Genomic DNA, 9,027 nt, shown 5'->3' with positions numbered 1-9,027 from the left:
TCGTTGGGGAGGGGTTAGGCCTTTCGAGCCCCTCCCTCCCCCAGGACGGAATGCTGAAGGGCCCAATGTTGTGCAGGTCCTGTCCAAGAAGGCACAGCTACTGAGAAAACAAAGCACCCAGTTTTACTGAGGAAAGTTGTGCAAAATCTCTGTGCAAGCGCGCGCACACACACACACACACACACACACACACACACACACACACAGACAGACACCTGTAAGCTTCCACATTAGAAAGTATGTCATAATGTAATGCTGAGAAATGGCCCTGAGACTCTGGCCTTCCCTCCTCCTTTAGACAGTTGAGCTGCCCCTCCCCCACAACCCAGCCCCATCTTCCTCCTTCACACCCACCTGCCCAGGGCCTCTTGCCCCAGCTGTGAGTTCTGTGGGCACATGCTTGCTTGTGGGTGCAGAATCTCTGGTGTCCCCACAAACCCTTCTGTGACCATCTTCACAGGGGGAAGATACACATGATAGGTAGGACCTCCAGGGTCCTCTAGCTGGCCTCCTCCCGCACAGAGAGTCCACTCTGCATCCTGGCCTCTCCCTCTGCCTCTCTCCGGGGTCTCTGGCCATCAGCTCTCAGTTTCACTCTTCCTGGGTTCTATTTCCTGTCTGTCAGCTGTGCCATGGCATTTGCTGACATGCTCATTTCTTATTTGTACCTCCTGTCCAGATCCCTAAGCTTCATGAGAACAGGGGTAGCCCCTCTGCCTTCACAGGACCCCCTCACCCCATCCTTGTACAGTGCTTGTACCATGGACGCCAGAAGATGTGTTCAGTAAAAACATGTCAATGACCAGTGCTAGAGGAGGCCTTGTCATCCCTGTGTTCTCTCTGTACAAAGCTCAGTCTGAATTTTGTCAGAAACCTCTGCTCTGGTCAAGTCTGGAGTCAGGGAAACAGGATGGAGGGATCTGAATGCAGACTGTCTGTGTTACATGTGGTATTTATGTGTGGCATGTGATATGTGCGGTGAGTGGTGTGTGCCTGGTGAGTGGTGTGGGCTTGTGGAAATTGTGTGTGGTACAGGTGTGTTGTGCGTTTCATTTATAACGTATAAATGTGTATGGTGTGTGAAAACTGATGTATTTATAGTACTGTGTACTGTTTGTGTGACCTGTGTCGAACTGCTTATTGTGTGTCAGATGTGGAATGTGTGGGGATGTATGTGACAAGTGTGATCTGTGAATGCTGTTGTGCGTGCCTCAGGTATCCTTGTGATGTGTAGTGAGTGTGGTAAAGATGCACACACACGTGCCCTTGGGGGTTGATTTATGTGGATGCAACTAAATGCACACACTTATGTACACACACACACATGCACACACACATACACACACATGCACACACACATGCACACACACACATACACACACACATGCACACACACGCACACACACAGGACTTGGACGCAGTCAAGGAAGAGTTAAAGAATGAATCTCCAGGTGGTGGTGGCTGCTGCCTTCCTGGAGGCCTCTGACACAGGGCAGGTGGGCTCCAGGTGAGCAGACAGGACAAACTCCACGGAGTCCAGCTGTCCTGTCCTCACTTCTGACTATGGTTGAGACCATGCATCCAGGAGCGAAACTGTCAAGACGTAGCCAGAAACTTGGAGCCTGAGAGGACAGACAGCCGGTGGGCTGGGCGCTGCTCTGTGGAAGCTCAAGCTCACCTGCCCGCACTGTCTGTGAGGTTAGGCTAAGGACCCGCAGACCTGATGTTAGGCTCACCTGCCCGCACTGTCTGTGAGGTTAGGCTAAGGACCCGCAGACCTGATGTTAGGCTCACCTGCCCGCACTGTCTGTGAGGTTAGGCTAAGGACCCGCAGACCTGATGGCTTCTCTGACACGCAGTGACAAACCACAGCCTACTCACACACTGCCGCTGCCCAGTGTCATGTTCCAGACAGCTGCTCCCAGAGGTAGAAATCTCACAGCTAGCAAATGTGCTGGCCGTGTTCCCGACAACTAGTAAAACAGAATGACACTTAGACCCAGCCATGCGGAGCGCTAATTCATTCTCTTATCACTCTGAAATATCTCATGCTTTACACCACCAAAAGCACAATGATGACTGTGTGGACAACGGCCCAGCAACAGATGCTGGACATGCAGTGGCTGGTCACTTCAATATGATGTGCTCTCACACATAAGGGGTTGCCGGACCAGCGAAGGTAGGGCCTCTTACACCTGCAAACAAGTGTCTGGATATTACTCTAGAAACAGAAAGCCCAAAGACCATGGAAACTATGAAAATAAAACAGGATCTAAAATGTAAAACAAAAAATTTTGAGTTTGCTTCAAAATCTCTTGCATCCGATCAAATTTAAGTATCCCCAGCATTTTTCAATGTCCTTCCTTATTTTTCTTTGTAGTACTAAGGATTAATTCAGGCCTCACATTTACTGTGAGCTACAGCCTCGGCCCATTTTTTTTTTGTTGTTTTTTTGTTTTTTGTTTTTTTTTGGTTTTTTGAGACAGGGTTTCTCTGTGTAGCTTTGGAGGCTGTCCTGGAACTCGCTCTGTAGACCAGGCTGGCCTTGAACTCACAGAGATCCGCCTGTCTCTGCCTCCCGAGTGCTGGGATTAAAGGCGTGAGCCACCAACGCCCAGCTCCAGCTCATTTTTTAATTAAAAAAAAAAAAACCTTAATATCTGTGTGTGTGTGCATGCGTGTGTGTGTATATGTATATGCGTGTGTGTGAATGCGTGTGTGTGCGCATGCGTGCACGAGACCACAGGCACATACGTGCCACTTCAAGGACCTCATTTGAGATGAGATCCCTTTGTTGTTCTTCCCTTGAACGTATCAGGCTATGTGTCCTGCGAGTTTCTGGAGATTCCCCTCCTCTGCCTCCCCTTTCACTGTGGCATGAATCCTGGGACTACAGATTCCCACACTGCCTATCTGGTTTTTACATGGGATCTGGGTGTTTGAACTCAGGTCCTCACACTTGTACGGCAAGCACTTTTTTCCCACTGAGGAATACCTTCAGCCCTTTTTTGTGTTTGGATATTTGAAACAGACTCTCCCTTAGTTACCCAGGCTGGTCATGAACTTGCAATCCTCTGCCTCTGCCTCCAAGTGTATTAGATTATAGGCCTGAGCCAGTTTCCCTTCTAAAGAAAAGTCATAGGAAAGAGAAAAGAAAGTCCTACTGTGTCATTGAGAAACATCTCCACAGTGGCCACTGTCCCGCCTGCCCATAATCCTAATGGGCCCGAGGCTGTGCAGAATCAAAGTTTTGAACTTTTAAGAAAAAAAAAAACAACTTTAGCCGGGTGGTGGTGGCGCACGCCTTTAATCCCAGCACTCGGGAGGCAGAGGCAGGCGGATCTCTGTGAGTTCGAGGCCGGGCTGGACTGATAGCCTCCAAAACAATACAGAGAAACCCTGTCTCGTAAAAACCAAAAAAAAAAAAAAAAAAAAAAAAAAAGAAAAGAAAAAAAAAAACTTTAATGGTGCTTTACCAATTGAGACATGTTCCCTAACACGGTTCCTCAGACTGCACTGCCCAATGAACCACCACCCTCAGACAGCACGCATGAGTGCCGAGCAGAGACACGGACCCACTGGGAAGGCCGTCCTGCCCTCTGATTTCTCCCTGCTCTGAAGGACTGAATCTCTGCCCCCAGCATCATCGCAGCCTCTCTCAAAAGTAGGGCAGAGCTCTTCTGGGAAGACAGTTTCTGGGGCACTGTCCCCAGGGTGTCTGCAAGTGTGCCGCCATGTGCCGCCAGCAGCTACCGCCAGCAGGCACGGCAACAGTGGACACGGCCAGGGTGTAAAAGGCAGTGCTGTGTTCTATTCATGTCGCCTGCTGGCCCCATTCACCAAGCTGTTTCATGAATGGATATTGGAAGAGTGCAGGCTTGGCACCCCGTGTCCCAAGACTGTCCTCGCTCCTAGAATGAGGCTACGTTTGTCACTCAGGACTGTCCCAGCAGACTACCACAGGCTGGCACCTAAGTAGTGAGCATCTACTGCCCTTCCCTTCTGAAGGCCGTAATCCAAGGTCAAGAGACTGGGGTGGCCGGACTCAGGTGAGGCCCCGCTGCCTCGGCTGCGAATGGAAGCTTCTAGTCGTTTCCTTGTGTGATGGACTGGTAGACAGAGTGCTCTGTGACTTTCTCTGTTTTGTGTTTGTTTGTGTGTTTGTTTCGAGAGGCTGGTGAAGAGATTCAGTGAGTAAAGGTGCCAGTCACCCAAACCTGATGATCTAAATTTGATCCCTGGAACCTGTGCAAAGGTGGAAGGAGAAGATTGACTTCTCAAAGTTGTCCCATGGCCTTCACGCCTGCACTGTGGCATGCTCATACCATCACCCCCATTCACTTACACACACACACACACACACACACACTCTCTCTCTCTCTCTCTCTCACACACACACACAGACACTCTCTCTCTCACACACACACACACTCTCTCTCACACACACACTCTCTCTCACACACACACACTATCTCTCACTCTCTCTCACATTCTCTCTCACACACACACACACAGACACAATCTCTCTCTCTCTCACTCTCTCTCACATTCTCTCTCTCTCTCACACACACACACAGGAGAATAATAAGTTTTGTTAGCACTCTACTAATTACACATAATGTCAGCATCATTGTGACATCCGATGATGTATGTAGTGTGTTTTTGACCCCGTGCAGCCTATTCTTTTGTGTCTCCTTCATACTACATACACCAATGAAAACACAAAATATGAATCTTCACTACAAGAAGAAGACAAGAACAAGAGGAAGGAGACAACAGGCTGGCTGGCACACCTTGTGCGTGGCAGTGTTGTTGATGGGGATAAGACGGTGAACCCAAGAAGAGGGGAGGGCCTTGCTGTAAAATCTGTTTAAAGGGCCGGTGAGGCCCTCAACAGGCCGAGGCCCTCGCCGCAGAGCCTGATGGCTTGAATTTCATCCGCAGGGCACAAGAGGAAGGAAGACAAAGCAGAGGGTGTGACGTCCATGTGACACACACACCAATGAATAGGCCTGTGATGAGGCCGAAACGTAGCTTTGGAGGCCGCACGGTGTCTGGATGTGAGGCGTCAGTGCCTTTCCTCCCTTCCCCCGCCCCACCACAAAGCTGCACGTTCAGGACTTGCTAAGCACCAGGGGTGCTCGGCATTGCATTCGACTCAGGCATCACGAGCTTAGCCCCCAGATCCTGGGTGGCTTTGCTCCTCGCCATGCCCCCACCCCTCAAGCTGTGCTGCTCACCTCCCGTGTCAGGCCTGGACCTGGAGTGGGTGAAAGCAGCATGAAGTAGGCCCTGGGGGCCAACTCTGAAAAGCGCCTTGCTGTGTGACACCGTGGCTTCAAGAAAGGTATCCCTGAAGCAGCTGCGTGAGAAAGGAGACTTCAGGGAGGGACAGAACACCGTGTGAATGGCACCTTGGGAAGGCTCCCTTCACTCCAAAGGGGAAGGTCTCGTGGCCATCACTGCCAACAGCAGCAAAGGAGCCAGAGGCTGGAGGTTAGGAAGGCCAGCCAGCAGGGTCTTCAGAGCTCGATGCTACTCTCCGTGTGACAGGACGGCATCGAGAGGAACAAGCAATGCAGAAGCAAGAAGGGGATAGGTGGCTGGATGGACCAGCTGGAGGCCCAGACAAAACGGAGAGCTGTCAAGAAGACAAGTTGGCCACCCATCCCCCAAAATCCAATTAAAACACCCAGATGAACAGTAAATAGCAAAAGAAACAAAGCGGGGGGGCGATAAATCGGTGAGGCCACACTGGGAAGAGGGACAAAGACCCAGTGACCCTGCCTGATGTCCATCCTTTACTTCCTGAGTTGAGATTAAATTTTAAATAAAAGGCCAGGGATATGCACATCTAAGCAGTTCTGATTACGGTGTGGTCCTGCCCAGCATTAACCCACCATTCAGTTTCGTCCTATAAGGTGGTCTGAAAAGTTTTTAGAACTGCGTGAAATCCCAAGGTAAAAGCTATCCTCTAGTTGGTACATTTTCTCTCTCACTGCATGAGATTCCAGGGGAAATTCCCATTTCTTTGGGGTTGATTGTTGCAATAGTCTGATAATCAGACTGGGAGACACAAGTGTTTCTCTGGAACAGTGGCTCTCAACATGAGGTCATGACCCCTTTGTGGGCAGCATATCAGATATCCTGCATAGCGGATATTTATACTAGAATTAGTAATGGTAGCAAAATTGTATTTATGAAGTAGCATGAAAACAATTTTACATTTGGGGGTCACCACAACATGAGGAGCTGTATTAAAGGGTCACAGTGTTAGGAAATTGGGAACCACTGCTCTAACCTGATTTTCCACACAGGTTACAATAACCGATGAATCTTGGACGGTGGTGTTAAAGGAAGACATTGCAGCCAGGGCTAGAACGCAGTGTGGCGTTAGGGCAATAGAACCATGGAGGACCAGCGGAGATGTCTTGAAGTCAGCCTCGGAATGTTTCTGGTCTAGATCTATTGTGCTTCCCTGGTGGCATTTGTATAAGGTGTGTAACCCCTGAATGAACATGCACATTTACACACTCATCCTGCATACACAGTCAGTGGAACACATTAAGCAGCTCACAATTAAATTTCTATGATCATATGGGGACCGTCTTAAGCAATTTGATGGGGAGGAGTTCAGGGGAACTGGACCCCTGGGTCCCCACTCCAAGTGGACTCCTTCTTTCATGGCTAACTTGCAATAAGTTTGGGCTCCAAAAGTCAGTAAAGAAAAGAAGACACACGATGCTGCGTGCAGTAAGTCCTGGCTAGTGTGAAAGGTGCTGATGGAGGCATCGGAGCTCTGGGTTGAAAGACAGGTTCCTTGAGCCCCTCACACAGCATGCCAATCACAGAAGTGACCAGCTTAACGGAAGAGAAAGACCATCCACTCATGCAGCCATCATGGGAGGCAGGAGCCTGCAGCCTCGGATGCTGAGGATGGGATAAAGACACGGGCAGGGAGGCCGAGGCAGTGGCGAGGAAACCTTGGCATGCCAGGTCAAGGGTCAAGGCTTTTCATTTGGGCGCAGGCAGCATGTGTGTGCGTGGAGGGTGTAGTTTGGGGTTCTCTGATGTTGAAAGGTTACCCAGTAGACATTTGCACAAGCCTGCTGGAATGGTCAGTGGCTTCACCCAGCTTGAACTGCCTGAGTTCCCGAAGAACAACTAGGCAACTCTACTGTCATGCCCCATTGGTGAGAGGAGTTCCCTATGGCAAAGCTAACAAAAGAGTATCGCTCAGCAACATAGCCTCTAAGAGCTGGTGTTAGAGGCCACTGTTTCACGGAGATCTTCTTAGAGTCAGGGCAGCTGGTTGAGGCTGAGCCTCACTGGGACAATGCGGTTCTATCCTCTGTTACTGTCCAGCCACCCCCAAAGGCCAGTGTGACCCTAGGTCTCATCACAACAAGGCGACAGTGAGGACAAATGTTGGAGGCAGAAGGAGGCTGTAAATCATCATGATGCTCACACGAAGGGCGCCAATGGCAAAAGAGATTGGAAACCTTCCAGGCTCTGGGCTACACACAAAGCAGAGAATACTTGCAAAAAGTCCAGTGACCTCCAGATGCCAGAGGAGGTGAGCGCTATGCAAACCATGCATATAGCAGAAGGCAGACACTATGCAAATGATCTGGAAAGACTTAGGACTCCCCAGGCCCAGCACCTTTGAGCATCTCATCTTGGCCAGCCCTCTGGCCCACTTCCATTTTCAGGAGTGCATTCCTCTCTCTTAATAAACTGTCTCTATTTTTATCACTATCCATGCATCTCTAGTCTGATTCTTTGTTCCAGGACACAGTAACCTGGAAGTCCCAGCAGATGCTCCCTGGACTCAGATGCATGCCAATAAAAACATGGTATTTTTATGTTTTAAATTAAAAAATTTCCAGCGTCCATCTGGGAGAGGAGATGTTTGAGAGTTTCCACATCTGGGACACCACCCTCTGAACAAGACATGGCTAAATCCTGTCCTTCCTTGACAACCACCTCTGCATTCAGGAGCACAGCTAATGGCATGGCTATAGGGTTGTAGCACTATGGGAGAAGATCCCAAAGCTGTGGACACCAAGACTCAGCTCAGGTCCTGCGGAAGATAATGGATCGAGGGTATGGCCACGTACTCAGTCCTCAGTGCTAGTACTACGAGAGACAGGACACAGAGGACCCCACATCATTCAGTCCAATTATTTCCTTTCACCTGGGCAGAACGGTGCTTAGAGGCCATGTGAGTCCTTGTTTAGCAGGGGACAGATTCAGAGGAATTCAGTCCTGAGTTCATATCAGTGCCAAGGACACACTACTACCAAATAAAGAGAGGTTGGAAAGAATTAATTTCACAGATTGTATGAGACCATCTCTGAATTAATCATTCTGAATTGTATTTCCTTATTTAGGAAAAAAAAACCTAGAATGTTTTTACCCCCCAAAAAAACAATCCATGTATTTTCCAAGCAGACTTAGAACAGGAACTTGCTTCATGATTTTTTTGTATGCAAAGCCTGGAAAAACTCCACAGAGGAAAAGTGCAACCACACCCAGGGACTCCTGTGGAGGGTGTGAGGTCATCCTCTGATAGACTCTGCAAGGGAGAGGGTGAGCAGTGCCAAAGGGAGCAATCATCTACCTCCTCCACCAGGAGTCCCAGGTCCAGTGCCGACACTCAGAGATGTCACTGAGGCACACGGGAGCCTGACCTCTTTCTGCAGTGGATAGTCTGTAGACAGCTCAGCTTGAATTCTAAAAACACAAGTGGCAGTCGAGATGGCTCAGCAGTCCAGTGTTTCCTGTGTGAGCATGAGAACCTCAGTTCAATATCCAGGACTCGAAACCCTTGACCCGATGGTGTGTGCCTGAGACCCCAGAGCTGAGGAGGCAGAGACTGGAGGGTTCCTGGTCCCATTGGTGACCTCCAAAAGTAAGAGAGGAACTGAGGTGGACACTCGACGTCAACCTCTGGCCTCCACGAATGCATACATGCAAACACTCACATATGCAAAAGTAAGAGAATGCATAATGGAGAGGGTAATG

Source organism: Mesocricetus auratus, unplaced genomic scaffold (assembly GCF_017639785.1).
Source record: "Mesocricetus auratus isolate SY011 unplaced genomic scaffold, BCM_Maur_2.0 Super-Scaffold_100013, whole genome shotgun sequence".
Lineage (NCBI taxonomy): Eukaryota > Metazoa > Chordata > Mammalia > Rodentia > Cricetidae > Mesocricetus > Mesocricetus auratus.
This window is presented reverse-complemented; position numbering follows the sequence as displayed.